We start from the raw sequence: 15,242 nt of genomic DNA, 5'->3' as shown, positions 1-15,242 counted from the left end.
ATTCACAGGGAGGTCGCTTGACTCAGGGCTTAAGAACACAAGCTCTTGGGACAACGGTCCAGTTTAAATCCCAGTTGGGCTACATGTCACCGTGTGACTTGGGCTAGTTACATAAACAATCTGTACCTTCTTTTCCTCTTCTGTCAAATGAGGGTAAGAAGGGTACCTTCCTGTGATAACTTGTATTATCTTGGTTAGATCACGGTACCCAGATATTTGGTCAAACATCAGTGTAGATGTTGCATTTAAATCAATAGACTTTGAGTGAAACAGATTATTCTTTATAATGTGGGTGGGCCTCATCTAAGCAGATGAAGGCCTTGATAGAGACTGATCTCCTTCAGGAAGAGGGAATTCTGCCAGTAGATGGCCTGCAGGCTCCATCTGCAGCATCAGATCTTCCCTGGGTCTCCAACCTGTTGGCCTAACCTGCAGAAATTGAACTTGCCCCTCCTCACCGTGGCATGAACCAATTCCTTAAAATCTCTTTCTCTTTCTCAGTAGGATACATAATATCTTATTGGTTCTGTTTCTCCGGGGAAGCCTGACAACTACACTACGACACTTTCTCATTGGGTCGTTTGGAGGATTAAATGTTATTACACATGAAGTTCAGAGAGCAGTGCCTGGCACAGAGCAACAGGTCAACATGTGAGCTATTATGCTGAATCCGGTGCTCATTCGATTTGCACACAAACATGTGTAGGCACCGGGTGACAGGCGGGGTGAGGGGTGGAAGAGGTCAGAACAGTGGGGAGGACAGGCCTGCGCTCTGGCAGGTGAAATACGCTGTGGAGAAAGAGACGGGGAAAGAAGTCCTGATAGTGGGTGGACTGTGCCCACGGTCCTGCCTGCCCTGCTACTCAAGGTCAATGCCTTTATCGAGGTCCTTCCAGTGTCACAAGAAGGGGTGAATTTCAGATGACGTCAACCTCCCAAATGTGAGACTGGCTTTTGCACAGGGAGCTTGATTCTTTTTTTTTTTTTTTTTTTCTTTTTGCGGTATTCGGGCCTCTCACTGTTGTGGCCTCTCCCGTTGCGGAGCACAGGCTCCGGATGCGCAGGCCCAGCGGCCATGGCTCACGGGCCCAGCCGCTCCGCGGCATATGGGATCCTCCCAGATCGGGGCACGAACCCGTATCCCCTGCATCGGCAGGCGGACTCTCAACCACTGCGCCACCAGGGAGGCCCGGGAGCTTGATTCTTATTCAGTAATGAGGTTACCAAAGGCAAAGCTACAAATGCATCTGCAGCCCTTGGCTGTGGGATAGGTAAAGAGCAAATCTTTTTGCAGAGATCTGTATGTCCATCTATCGTAAGGTGGGCACAGGTACAGGTGAATTAGACAGGGAGCTCCTGTCCTTGGGAAACCCAGAGCCCAGGAGGGAAATCCTCACCTGAAAACCAATTCCAACACCATGTCCTTGCTGGAGTGGAGGTCAGGGCCAGGGTGATGGGAGCACAGAGGAAGGAGGCGCCAGGGCCAGTGGGAGGAGAGGAAGATGGTGGACATTCTGTGGTTAAATAGTGTCCTGGGAGAAGCAGGGGAAGAAAGCGCCCCTGAAAGAGGTGCAGCCGGAGCGGGGGCTGAAGCAGAAAGATGCGGGAGGTCCTTCTGTCCTGGGATGGGGAGGCAGAGTGGCATTAGATGAGGGGACTGAGACTGACCACCCTCCGGGACAAACTCATTTGCATTTGTGCATCATTCATGTTGATTATGAGAAAGCAGTGGCATAATTGTTAAAAAAAATACTGCCTTCACTGTAGCCTACTTCTTTTACTTAATTTTAAGATAATTTTATGACAGCTCTGAGAGAAGGAGCACCAGTTCCTCGGAGACAACAGCATTGCCATACCCTGTTTGAGAGCCCTTCTAGCACTCCGAACATTGCCTTACATAAAATACATTTTTAATACATTTTTACAGAAATGAATCAAATGGTAAACCTTTGCTTTTCAGCTCATTCAATCGAGTCAATCAATGTTTACTGATTGTTGACAAAAATCTAATCAAATATTTTCAGATCTAAAAGGACCCGCAGGTATTGGCTATTCATCCACCTTATTATAGAGACGGAGACACCGAGGCCTTGAGAAGTTAAGTAATTTGCCCCAAATTACCAAGTAGCATGGCTTGCCAGGTGGAGGCCATCTAAATCTTTTTAGTCTAAGAAACAGAGTGATAATGCAAATTATTGGATTGGATTATGTCTTCAGATATGCTGTATTCATTTATTCATTTATTTGTGGCTGGTCATTTCTATTTTTTAGAGAAAGGTGTTAATAAAATAAAGATGGCTCGTCCAGTTCCATTACGGATGAGCTGGCTGCCATCTGTCCCTTGGGGATGGACTGCACTGCTCACCAGTTCATAACCCAAAAGATCAGTGGTGCGAATGCAGCCGGATCAGTGCAAAATCACCTCACAAGTATTTAGTGGCATTCTCCAGAATGGTGCTAGTTGCTGGAACTGAAGGAATATTAGATGAATCAGACATGGTTCTTGCCTTCATGAAACTCAAAATTAATTCCAAAATATCATAAAAACAAGAAACAGTATAAGGAAAAAAAGAGTGACGTGACCATAGATTGCAGCTGGCAACTTCCAGGCTCTTGCCCTTATGATGGTAGAGCAGTGTCTGTAACTTCAGCCAGGGTTCAGTTTTGCCTGTTGTCCACTTGGATCAGAACCATTTGATAACCTTGCAATAATTTGCCATTAAAGAGGCAAGGAGTTGAGGTTTCCATCATGAAAAGCAGGGATAGTGAAACAGCAGGAAAGAACAAGGAAGCACTATTTGCAAGATGATGACATTGGAAATGCACAAGAGAATGTTGTTAGGGCATGCTCCAGAGTTCTTCAGGGTGGACTTCGCTTTCTGCAGAGAGCAGGAAAACACTAGTTTGTAATACTGTTTCCCAGACAAGAGAGTCTGCTTGTGGGTTGCACATGATCTCCCAAGTGGAAAACACACTGGGGCCAAATTGATTTTGGATGGAAATCCCTTTGGAAGTTGAGAGTTGAATGTAGTGGCACCTTTCACTGAATCTCTTAAGAAGCAGCAAGCATAGCTTTTTGGTAATCTGGATTGGATGTATGTTACCAAGGCTACCCAAAAAGAGCCAGCCCATTCATAGCAGGATATATGGCAGTTTCTGCATTGGTGAGAAAAGACATTCATGCACATTTCTCATTAGAGTCATCCTAGTGGAGCCACATGGTTTGTTATGACTAAGTTTCCACAAGAAACTTAGCAGAACAAATCCAAATCATTGAAAAGATAATCATAAGCATCTTGTCTAAAATGAAGCCCTTTTAAGACAGTACCTGCTCAGAGGAATCTTTGTGTCACCCATGATGCTTTGCCTGGGCACTAGCACATAGTAAGTGCATATTAAATATCTGAGGAATGAATGGAAAAAATGCATGGCAATGGTAAGAAAGAGACTTGGAAACACATTACAGTAATGTCTTTATGTATGAACATGCATACATAATTAAGAAATGGATTAGATTTATAGATTTAGGAAATAACCACTCAGGATAGTATTTCTCCACAATGTATCAGAATTAAACTTTACAGGTTGGGTATGTTATCTAATTGACCCTCACAAGAGAGTAGACACTTTTGTCCCCACTTTATGGAAACTGGCACTAGGATGCATTAAGTGACCGCCATGGATGATTACTACAAAAAATACAGGTTCATCGATTGTAACAAATGTGCCACCCTAGTCGGGGGTGTTGATAATGGGGGAGGCTGTGCGTGTGCAGAGGCAGGAGGATTCTATGAGGAATCTCTGTACCTTCCTCTCAATTTTTCTGTGTAACTAAAACTGGTCTGAAAAAAGAAAGTCTTTATTAAACAATGACATGAAGTGAATGAATGAAGGACCTGCCCAAGGTGACCTGGCTGACATGTGATAGGGCAGACAAAACTTCCTTCTCCCAATTTAGTGCCCTGATTTAAAGTCATTCCTGATTTAAGACCAAACAAGAATGCGTTTCTAATCAATAAGCTGCCTCTCTGGGTTTTCGTTATGGGGTCAGTAGCTGAAGGCTACCATGCAATGTATACACACTTGTTCATCCTCATTCTGTAGGCATTTCTCCACAAGTGCACATCACTGTTGCCCATACAGCAGGTGAGTTTCTGGAAGGTAAGCCTGGGTACCTTCTCCTCGCTTGGTCCTCCCTTCTTGCTTTGTACTTCCCTCTCTTGTCACTGCATCCTGAGCAGGCTTTTGACTCTGTGTCTCTCGTCCTATTAGGATCTCAAAACGGAGGTTGTGTTGTAACCAACTTTCTAGGCCCTCTCCCAGCGCAGCACTTTGTGTATAATAGGTGCTTGAAAACTGCTTACTATAGAAGAACTCTGACTGTTGAGCTGCCTTTATCTGTCCCATAGAAAAGAGACCCCAATTAAATGCCTTTTGTTGATGGTAACAACAACAAATAATAATGCCCCAAATTCTTGTGTTACTGCCACGCTTTCAAATAAAAGATTACATAATTGTAGGAAAGAAACTGTTCCTTTGGACACTACAAAGAAGTCTTCACTTTTGTCATAAAATATTTCGGACCCTAGTATGACTCAATCACTCAGAATAGTAGGATGACAGTCTGTGGATGGCGGAAGTAAGATTAATAATTCACATCTCTGCTGGCTGGTGTTACTAACTGGATCCAGAGAACATTCTCCTTTGCTCACTGTTTTGGAACAGATACCTCTGAAAGGCTAAAGCCCACTTTTTGAGTTGATGTTCATTGAGTCATATCTGGTGAGCAGAATATCATGAACATGTCTGAAGTTGGTGACATTAGTTACTACCTAACATTAAAGAAAGGGGACAATGGTAGGAAAAGTAAGGTCTACTTCCTACTGCTTAGAAAGCATAGGTTGTAGGTTAAACATCGGAGATTTTCTCAAGTTAAAGTTTCCACCAAAGAAAAGAACTTGAATCAAAGCAAGAAACCAAGTCAACAGACAGATGAACGTGTTTCCTGCTGGTGTTGATAAACCAAGTCAGATAAAGGGACGATCAGGCAAATGTGCATAAGTGAAGTTTCAGGGGCAAAAGCGGCACTGGACGTATAGACAGAAAATTTGCTACAAAAATAGAAAGTAATTTGTTCAGTAAGTCAAAAGATGAGCTGGGCTGTCAGTACATGAAAAAGTTGAGTAATGGTCACTAAAGATGTGTTTAATCCCAGGGAGCTCAACTTTTGGCAATAATTTTAGAACTGGATTAAAAAGTAGCTTCAATAACTGCCTTGCCAATCCTTTATTCCTCCTTTTTTGGGGGGAGAAAAAAAATCCATGTTTCCTCTGAATCGAGTTGCAACATTCCTCGTAGAATTTGTCCGAGGCTCTGTAAATTGCTAACATTCCAGCCTGCCATGTCTTATAAACATACAAAGGGCTATGGTTGCACATTTAGGTTTTTAATAACTTTTCAACTCCTTTACCTCAGGAATCCATTTAAAGTCACCCTCTGTTGTTGTTATTGTTGTTGTTTTGTATATACTCTTCTAGATACTCATTTTATTTAATTTTTTAAAATATTGGAGTATAGTTGATTAACCACGTGTTAGTTCCAGGTGTACAGCAAAATGATTCAGTTGTACATATACATGTATCTATTCTTTTTCAAGTTCTTTTCCCATTTAGGTTTCATAGAATATTGAGCAGAGTTCCCTGTGCTATACCGCAGGTCCTTGTTGGTTATCTATTTTAAATATAGCAGAGTTGGGAAACCATATGTGAAGATCAGGGCTTTTTATGAGAACAAAGAAGTAGTCTTTCTTGTAGAGAATAATTCTACACTGGCAGAGAGCTGTACTGGATGACCCAATAGGCCCTTTCTATCTCTAATTTCTATGATTCTATGAAAATCATCACCCAGTATAAGAAACAGATGCTGGCTGGTGACAATGGCTGCGAGGATCCATCTTTCTCCATCAGCCCTTTTCAGAGGCATAGGTTGCCACCTCTTCCCCTCCCCACCATTTCTCTACTCTGTGGCAGCTGATGAGATATTTATAGCTCTCTTCCTCAGCCTGCCAATTATAATTATCAATATCTCCACTGATAAAAAAAGAAGCATCATCTGAGTTGCAGGCAGTATGTGATAAGCCAAGTTTGAGTTGAAAACGAGAATAGTTTCTTGCAATTATGGACAAAAGAGAGGTGCATTTGGTGGTGAGGCTGCCATCTAGGCTCTGTTAATGTGGCCACAGAGAGGGCTTTTGCCTCCCAGAAAGCACCTCTGTGGACAATAGCTAGGTGGAGATGCTCTTCTGAGCAGCTCTGGCTTGAATAGACAATGCCGTCTGTACTGTACAGAGTTAGAGAGTTGCTTTAAATATAATAAATAAAAGTGAAATCTTACACAAGGCAGCACAGCTTAGTAATTGCTGTTTTGGAGCTCACGTCTCTGCAGTTATTGAGCTCAGCATTTCATCTCCAGCTGCAGCACAATTTTTGCCAAATATAGATAAATGAAGTTAAAGTTATTGGCAACCACTAGTTCTGTCCCTGTTTTGAGTTTATAGATTTCATAGGAAAGGCATTACTTTATTTCTGCAGCAGACAATTGTTCTTCTGAAGTGAGAACTTTTCCATGGTACAGTCTGTATAGCATTTTGACGGAGGCTGGAAATTTTAGCAGAGAGATCTCTGGGCAGCGGGAGTGAGATTTCTGTTCAAACACTGGATGGGTTGAAATTGAGAGGTGAGGGAAGGCAGGCTCTCAACCCAACCAGCATATTTTAAATGTTTCCAAATCTTAACAGAATTTTCATAAAGCATCTGAAGATACTCCCTTTCATCACGGGCCCCCTTCCGACAGCGAGGGCTCCATTCCTGTCTGCAGCTTTCCAACACCTACCTTCAGAAATAAGCAGCCCCATGAAAACAGTGTTTGGTTGTAGTCTTTTATTTCTGGAGAAATTGGAGGCTATAACATTTCTGGTTAGATGACTCAAAGATACAGACAGGATATAATCGGAGAATTATAGCACTAAGAATTAGTAGTGATCCTAGAGCTGGGGTTCCATTTTCCATAGGGTATCACTCCCTTCTGAGGCGGATGACCCCTGACCTCTTTTTGATCCCCTTTGAATGGACACGAGCTTAGTCTTACAAGAGGCATTCACCTCCAATATCTGTTCTCATTGCTGTGGTTCAATATTTCTTGGGCAGTTTTTTGGGTAGGGTGTTCCCTTCTCCATGCTGAACTCATCAATTCCCTCCAAGATCCTGTTATAACTTTGGTTTTAGACTCCTTAACATGCTGGTGGCTTTGCTGCTTTGGAAAATTAATTTCTAGAACCTTATGTAGCTGCAAAATAAGATAAGAAGGCACATTTTGGAAAGAGATCATCACATGGGTCAAATTCAATTCCATTCACACACACATACACACACACACACACACAGTCTTGTCTGTTAACTGACTTGGAACTACTTGATTCAATTCTTAGTTTTTCTATGCCTCTTTATCTCACGTATACTTACAACATGGTCATTCCCACATTTCTTTGCTTGCTGACCCTTCTGTAAATGATATTTGAACACAGTCATAACTTATTCTCTTTTTCCTCCTCTTTCCCCTCACCTCTTTCTTCTCTCCTTTACACTCTCCTTAATGTCTTTTTCCAGTAGTGATTTAAGCCCGTTTCAAAGTTGAATACAATTCGGCAAGACAAAATAATTGAAACATTCTAAAGCGCATCTTTTTCAGTTCAGAACGTTTTGGTGAGCACCTCTATTGGAAATCACTTTAGGAAATACCTTTCCTGTTTATTGTCTTTCTAGCAAATCTCAAGACTCAGGGCAACCCCCCTCGCCCAGACAGAGTTGGGAGGACCCTTTTCCACAGCCTGTGCATGCTCTGTTAGGGCAGTTGTCACACTGTATTATCAATATGTATTTTTACATAGCTCCTTTCCTCCAAACTGGTTAGTGACCACTTTTATTTTCACATTCTAAGTCCCAGCATGCTAGTGACTGATGCAGAGACGGTCCTCAGCAAATATTTACTGAATGGATGAATGTGTTAACTATGAAAATGATTCAGGGAAATAGCAGCAAAATAAAAGGAGAGCCTCTGAACACAGTTTGTAAAAGAGATGAGGATGCTTTAGTGACCGTGTCTGGGATTTGGAGATATCCGCCTGCTCGTACCCTTGGCCCAGCTCCCTGAAACAGCCTTGCCCCAGCCAGGCATGGCTTCAAGGGCTTGGAGCAGGGCAGGCTCTGTGCCTTGAGGGTGCTATTCCAGGAATCACCTGAAGGCACTGCTGTTGGAGAGCCCTGCTAAGGGCTCAGCTGTAGGCTCAGGGCTGAAGTGCATCTGTGAGTTTCTTTGCTGGCTGCCTGTTGGATGCAGACCTCACTCCCCTGTCCCTCCAGATGCACCACGATCTGCTGCTGCCCCACTTTTGAGACAAAGTGTCAGGGGTGGCTTAGGGATGGGGGGCTGCATACCCTCTCTGAGCCTGAGTTGGTGATAGCTGTCCTGTCTTCTAACAACAGAGCAAGGAGTAAGTTTCTGACCCCTCCTCAGTTATTTCATTTGAATATGAAGAGACCTTCCCTATAGGAAAGAACCTGTAGGAATTCTGTTCTTTTGCATCTGAAGGAGGCACCCAAATGCCCACTTGTCCTGGGTCCTAAGTCTTGCCCTGAGACAGAGACACCAGGTCTGCAAGAATCTTTCTCCAGGTTGAATATTTTATGATTCTGAGGAGACCCAAGTGAGCTGCACCAAAATGTTGAAATGGTCGGCCAGATTCCTTGCCAGCTACATCCTGAGAACAGGCTAGGGAAGACCCCAGTAGTAGCCAGGCCACTGGCTTTGACCCTGAAGTCAGTTTAGGGTCACCCTTGAGTGCTGGGGTTCCTCTGATAAGTCGTGCTTTTTCTTCATCCATTTAATCCCACAGCTACCATTAGCTTTCTTCTTTCTCCTTTTTTAAATTGTGAAATTCACACAACATAAAATGAGCCATTAACCATTTCAAAGTGTGCAATTCAGTGGCATTTAGCCCATTCACAGTGTTGTACAACTACCACTTCTATCTAGCTCCAAAACATTCTCATCACCTCAAAAGATGACCTGTGACCATTAATCAGTCTCTCCCCACTCCTCCACCCTTGGCTATCACACTACTGTGAGCTTTCGTATCTTAACATGGTGAGTGTTGGAAACAATTCCTTTCAGTCCTTTGATTTTATTTTACTTGACAAAAAAATGTATCGACACATTTTGTGCCAGGCATTGCACTGAGTGTTTAATGTACCTTAACTCATTTAATCTTGGAAGCAACACTGTAAAAGTGTTACTATCTTTCTTCCTACTTTACAGGTGAGGAGATAGAGGCAGAGGGTAGCCTGGTGGTTTGCTCACTGTCACGCAGCTGATCTGATCAGTGGAAGAGTCAGGGCTGAGGGCGCTCGCACCCTCCGGCTTAGCTAGTGACGATCTGTGTTCTGCTCCTGGATGCTTTGTCTCTTCCTCTGCTGCCACAGAACTGCCTTCCTTTCTCACTGACCACATGAGCCTTTCAATTCTTTGCCTTCTTCATCCGATTTTGCTCTGTGGCTTCATGGACTCTGGGCAACGGACAAAAGATCCAGTGTTAACATCTGTGTTGTAATTTTCCATGACCATCTCAGGGTGACTGAAGACATGACTGCTATTTTCTGGATCAAGATGTCTTTTAGGTTTCAGACTGACTTCTTTGGACAAACGGGGTTTAGGTAAGAGTCCAAAGGCTTCACAACATTCTTTTGGCAATTGAGCAAAGCTGGAAATTTAGTTAGTGAGAAACAACCAAAGTTCATGGCCAAATAGTAATGTGTTTGCTTAACCTTGGGGGAAGAAGTTTTTTTTTCGGTTATAAAGTTTGATGTCGTTGTAACCCTTCCCCCAACTAAAAAGGCAACATAAAACATGGTAGGACCCAGGGCCAAAAATGGGAGAACATTTTGTATGTGTGCATATAAACATACATATATTTAATATATTTTATTTTACTATGAATACAGAGATATGCTTCTTATAAATACATTGACCTAGTTCCTTTCAAATTTCAGAGTCACAGGAGTTATTGTTTTTATCTATTTCTCCAACATTAATAATTGTTGTTCTCATACAATGAAGAGAGCTTTGAAACGATGCATAGAATCATTGAGAATCATTACAGTGGTGAGTGGGGTTTGGATTTGGTCCGGTGGTTGCTTATGAGGGACCGGCGTGTGAGCATTTGGGCCGTGTCCCGTCGTGTGTACATGTGGGCCCTCTGGTGACCTTGAGCCTGTGGGCCCACATTCCTACTTGAGGCCCCGGAATGATGATGGTGGTCATCATAGGGCAGGCTCACAGGGCTGAGTGATCCCCAAGTGCCTGGCACGTTTTACTTCCTTTAATCCTCACAGCAAACCCATGGAGTGGGTGCTGTTTTCATCCCCATCTTACAGAGGAGGAAGCTGAGGCCTGGTGTGCAGTCAGGAGGGGAAAGTGTGTTCTGGTTTCATTGCCGGCCCAGGAATATAGATGTTCTCCATCTTTACCGTTCAGCTTCTTTCTGTTTAGATAAATGAAACCCGAGGAAGTGAATACAGACTCTGCGGCTGGATTTTCTGTTCAGTCTCCGTGGACAGGACTGAGAGGTGTCCTATGATCTTCCACCCACCCAGTGTACCTGTCCTGCCCGTGGTGGCCTCGGAGCCTAAGGAGGATCTAGTTTGAGCTGGGCCTCGGAGAGACATGGGGCTATAGATGACCCTGTAAAACCACTGGCTTCTTGCTGTTGGTTTTTATCTTGCAGAGGAGTGGACACGTTCGGTCTTATTTTATGACTTGGGGTTTTTCTTTTCACTTTGTAATAAGAAGAGTGGAAATAGAATTCTACACTCTCTCAAAGAAATGGAGCCATATATTTTCAGTAAGAGCACATATTGTTTTGAGTAAAATATTATATGTGGCCTGACAATAAGAGTCTCTCAGTATAAGTACTTTGCACAAACGCACGGCTTGGTGTCTTCAAGGGTGAGGGCTAGCACCGACCGTGGACGTTCTCATCCTCACTTCTGTCATCTTCAGCTCTGCGAGCAGATTTTATGCTCATATCAAGGCTCTGACCTGAGGGAGTAAAGTAGAAGAAATGCAGGGGAGAAATGACAGTAAGAGAAAGAGCCCGGGAATCCAGTTCCTTGCATATGGCTGGTAGGAGAGAAATGCAGCCCAGTCAAATATAAAATGCTTGGGTCCGCTCCAGGTAAGATCAAGATAACAAATAGATTTAGCTTGATGTCACAAGTCTCGCCAGTTGATAGTGGGTGTATGGAACACTTTGATGAAAAGGCTTTTAAGGCTGAGACGCCAGTGGGAAGCATGCAGGGATGGCTTAGGATGTCGGCCGTGGTTCGACAGGGGCCAGGAGACAGCATGCACGTTGTACCTGTGGCCAGGTGATGGAGGACAGGACAAATATTTATCATTTATTAAGTCCTACTAAGAGTGCACACCAGATATTTCACAAATGTTAACTCATAATTCTTCTAACCATGCTATGAGATGCTTGTTATTAGGTTCTTTTCCAGATGAGGTCACTGAGAATGAAAAAGCTTAAGTAACTGATCCAAGGTTACAGGGAGGTTCCGTGGCAGAGCCCGGGTTTGACCTCACATCTTCCTGTCTCTCCACCACTCCCTGCTGGCTGCAGTCGGAAATCAGGTGCCATTTCTGCTGAGAAGTGGCACACGTTCCTGATGGCCTTTTGTCCGGGTGCTGATCTGGGGCATTTCCTCATCAGCAGATGCTCATCTTAGTTTGGACCTAGAGAAAATCCCCAGGAGAAATATGGATTGGGGAATAATAGATAGATGAATTGGACATTCTGCCGTTTCTCTGACAGTATTTGGCACGGATGGGTCCTCTTCAGAGTGACAAACTGGGGAAAATGTGCAGCTCATTGAGACATGGAAAACATCTTACTTTTACCAAATACATCCAGGGGCCCATTTTTGTGCATTTGTTTCAATAAGTCCTGAATCACCAGGGTAGTTGCCTTGTGATTCATTACTCCGCTTGTCACGTTTAGGCACGGTCCGGGGATAAAGGGAAAATCAGAGAATCCCACTGTCTTGTTCCTTCCTCCATTCCCCACAGTGGAAAAAGAAATGAAAAAGGCTGGTTTTGGGCCTGGCTGGTAACTGAACTGTCCAAATCTGCACTAAACTTGGCCGATGGTGATTCCAGCTTTGTTCATGAATAATCAACAGTCACATCTGGATTCGCATATTTACCTAAATGTAGACAAACCCAAATTATCTTGGATCTGCCTGATGTGTTTCTATCTGATGCTGTATTTTTTTCCCCTCAATATCTCACTCCACCATCTCACGCCTCCACATTTCTCTTTTCTCCAAAGACTTAACAACAAAAATATGTGCTTCTTTCCCCCCTGACATTCTCCACCCAAACAATGAGTGCAAGGGGAGAAATAGACCCTCTTCTCCTTTAAAGTGATTCAATGCAAATTTTCGAGTCCACGTGACAAGCAAAATATCAGAACATCTTAAAACAGCGATACCTTCAGAGATGGCGTGTTTTAACGTCTCCTTTTAAAGGAAGCCTGAAAAAGATCATCTCTGCACCAAATAAGGAGCGTGTCTTCAGGCACACACACATGCACACGCAGCCGTCCCTTCCATTCCCCTCCCCTCCCCCACCACTTTTTTTTTATTAGAAAACACTTGAAACTTATCATGTGCAGCAGATGGGAGTAGAAAATGCAACTTGAAGACAGTTATATAAATATATACTTGATGTCTGTTTTGCTTTTCAATTTGCAACGAAAAGTACAAAGGTAGAGCTGCGTGCCAGCAAGGGCTGCCTGTGTCTCTTGATATCCATTCCAGATGTTGGCTAGACTTTGTGGAGCCAGGCTTATGGCACTGGGGCTGGAGCCGCGGGTCTCCTCCTCCAGGTGCGATGCCTCATGCTGACCCCCCGCATGCTTCTGGCCTTGTCCAAACACTCTGAACTCCGGCACCGGGCTCCACCACCCCCCGGACCTGCATTTACCTTCCCTGATGGCTAACTTTCTGGAGGGGGTGGGAAATCCTAGAATCAGGGTCACATGTCCTTACTTATCACCTTGCCCTTTCAAAAACTGAAAACCTTAGAAAGGAAGAAAATAAATAACTGAAAAGGAAAAAAAAATACCCAGAAAGGAAAAATAAATTAAAAGGGGGGTAAAAAATGAACCCTGGTTGTGTTTGCAAATGCCAGCCCACAAGAGGCTCCCTGTGCCCATTTATTGCTGTGTTTCATGAAAGGCTGGGCTATTTGACCCTCGGGCCTGGCAAAGCACTAATGGTCCTCTTGTACACGCTTGTAAAGGATGTTACACCATCCTATGTTAACTTCCTGATTAAACAGTGCTAAACACAGAAGTGTACCATAAATCTTGCAGGCGCCAGCATCATTTATCTGAACGTTGGTTACTGTCTAGTGTGGGTAAACACATGACAGGGGCATTTATTACGATGTATGGCACCTCGGAGTAGGGCCATTAATAACCTGTGCCCCATGTCCCCTCATCCAAGTGCTACCTTGTCTTTGAGAGAGAGACTGCCTGAGGCCTTTCTTCTCTCAGTTCAGAACAGTCTCATCCAGGAGAGGGTGAGTATGCACAAAGAATTTCAGGTGAAAGATTATTTGGCAAAATCAAGAATCACTAACAGCCCCCCAGTTCCCCTGCAGGGCAATTCAGGGCTCTAAAGACAGATGGGGGCCAAGCGACTCTTGGGATGTCACTGGTCTGTACTGTGCTTTGCAACTGGAAAATGTTTGACAGAAAATTCCAGGGAAATTATTAGCAATGACAGACGTGTTGAAGGTTAGGGATGGAAACGGGAGGAGTGGGTCTAGAGGGAGCCCGTTTCCTCTCTGGTGCGTTTAGAAGCAGGAAATGAGCTGCATTAGGCATTATTAGCATGAATGGGTCTATTCCTCTATGTTAATGACAGAAAACAAACCCTGGGAGATTATCTTGCTTTCTCTTCTGCTTCCTCATGACAAAAAGAACCCATTTTAATTGGACACATCTTTACTATTTTGAATCCTGTGTGTGTGTGTATGTGTGTGTGTGTATGTGTATATGTCTGAAGGGGGGACAGATATACACAAACCTATGGATAAGATAATAGGGAGAAAAAAGTCTGAATTCTGTTTGCTTTGCATTGGGTACACGCGTCCAGTCTTGGGTACATGTGTTCATTGTGGTCTATGTGTAAACGTTGGTCCCCTGAAAGTTGCTGTGGTATCATTCGTTCTTCCTTGAACTAGCCATGTGCCTTTGGGCATATTCATCAACCTAAACTTGATTTTTTTCACCTGTAAAATGAGGAAAATAGGGCTACCTTGAGCTCTAAATAAAATAATTTTTATGAAAGAGTTTAGCGGCATGCTAGGCAAATATTCTTAATACAGTTAAAAATGCAGAATTCAGAAGAAGGCTCTATCTAAGATGTCTTTGATGAGAAAATCCAAAATACTCTAAGAGTTTCTCCCGTCATTAGATTTATTTTCAACAAACAAGTTTGAAGGCTTTAGCACAACAGGTGTACAAGCAAGTGTTCTACACATCGTGGGACACAGAGATAGAAAGTCAGGACGCGTCTTCATGGGGTCACAATCTAAAGGGGAGACTGAACGTGGACACCATTGGTGATAGTTTTTTGGTGGAAGGAGCTTTGTTCAATGGCTTCAATGGTTGCAATGGCGCCTGAGGAATAGGCTCGTGGATACGGAGAGGAGGTTGTACAGAAGGATGCCTGGCTCTCATTGGTATGGTGGTCAAGCATCAGCCACGTCTCCTTAGGAAGAAACATGGGAAAAGCCTCCAATTATCTTCAGAAGGAATCAGTGGACCTTCACGGCACACGCACGGCCACCATTCCTGCCTCTTCAATACCCCCACCCCTCGTGGTCCAGGCTGCCGCTAGCCACTGCCACTCCAGCTTCTCCCGGCCATCTTCACCTCCGCTCCTGCTGTCAGGATCAATTTTCCTCCATTCTCCAACTGGTCAAATCTTGCTTTTTTTTCCAGGGTTCAAGCTCAAAGTTCTCTGTGATGTCTGGCTGCAATCAATCACTCCCACCCTGGGCTCCCCAAGCCTTGCACGTGCATTTTTTTTTTTTTTGTGGTACACGGGCCTCTCACT

This window comes from Mesoplodon densirostris, chromosome 14, assembly GCF_025265405.1.
Source record: "Mesoplodon densirostris isolate mMesDen1 chromosome 14, mMesDen1 primary haplotype, whole genome shotgun sequence".
Classification (NCBI taxonomy): Eukaryota; Metazoa; Chordata; class Mammalia; order Artiodactyla; family Ziphiidae; genus Mesoplodon; species Mesoplodon densirostris.
The sequence above is the reverse complement of the archived record's forward strand: the minus strand, read 5'-3'. Positions refer to the sequence as shown.